This window comes from Solanum tuberosum, unplaced genomic scaffold (assembly GCF_000226075.1).
Source record: "Solanum tuberosum cultivar DM 1-3 516 R44 unplaced genomic scaffold, SolTub_3.0 contig01332, whole genome shotgun sequence".
Lineage (NCBI taxonomy): Eukaryota > Viridiplantae > Streptophyta > Magnoliopsida > Solanales > Solanaceae > Solanum > Solanum tuberosum.
Window position 1 is genome coordinate 1 of NW_006242067.1, and position 1,072 is coordinate 1,072.

Genomic DNA, 1,072 nt, shown 5'->3' on the forward strand with positions numbered 1-1,072 from the left:
ATCTTCTTCTCTTTTCCAAGCAGGCTCTCATACCTCCCTTGATTTTAAACATACATGTTCCAACTTTTTGAATTTTGTTAAGTTTATTATTGCAACTTCACCCTTCATCGCAGATGTTTCTGACCTTTAGATATAAATAAATTTCATAAAAGTATTTAGGATTAGTTGAATTTGCAGCTTAAAGGATGGATTAGAATATCACCTCTTTCATAATTAATTAATCCTATGAAATAATTACCCAAAGTGAAAATCTATGTTGCTCGCACTCTCCAAATATGTACTACTTTTGACAACATTTTCCTACCGAAGACTTCCCTTCATTTCTGTCGTGTTTCTTGTTATATATATAATATAATTTTAGTTTTTCTTGTCAAGGAGAAGGACCAAGGACTTTGCAATAATAATAAGAATATAAGAATCAATTTTAGACACAGCACTGGAGAAGCTCACAGCACTGGAGAAGCTCACAACAGATGAGAAATTAAAAGAACTAAAGTAAATAAATAAATAGCTTAAAATGGAACTTGGTCTAACCCAAAACCAATATAGAAACAATCCTTAGACAAATGCCAAGACTCAAATGAAAATCCAAAATTAGCCAAATAATTAGTCTCTTCTACTGACGGAAATATACTCGCTCTGCAATTCCCTAATTGATCTTAACATGTAAATTATCAGTACTGGAGCAGAATGAATGTTAAGGATTAGGATTCATACATCCCCACAAAGTTAATCGAACAGATTTAAGCAAAAAATGTGAATAAAACATACCTGAAAACACCCAATGGTTTAATCCTTTAGTCTTGAAAATCTAAGAAATCTGATGCAAATGAGATATTTATTTATTTTCATTGAAAGAGTGGAGAATTATAGATGATTCTAGAGATTAAAATATTTCTATAAAAAAAGAAAAATACAACCTTCCTTTGACCAGGAGTGCACAGATATCAATATATGTATTTTTGATTTAATAATATCCGTTGTGCCACTGATATTTGCCCTTCTATGTTTGATTTATTTTCCGTTTTGCCAAATATATATTAGTATAGAAGTTATAATTTGCCATTGTATT

At 30.4% G+C, this 1,072-nt stretch overlaps 1 long non-coding RNA gene across 1 annotated transcript; it reads right to left on the bottom strand.

The window, feature by feature from the left end:
• Window positions 1–343: 343 nt before the first annotated feature.
• On the bottom strand, window positions 344–918 carry LOC107059428 (uncharacterized). Its single transcript, XR_001472649.1, has 2 exons — window positions 772–918; window positions 344–680 (listed from the first exon to the last, which is right to left on the bottom strand). It is a non-coding gene; the product is annotated as an uncharacterized lncRNA (long non-coding RNA).
• Between the last annotated feature and the right edge of the window lie 154 nt (window positions 919–1,072).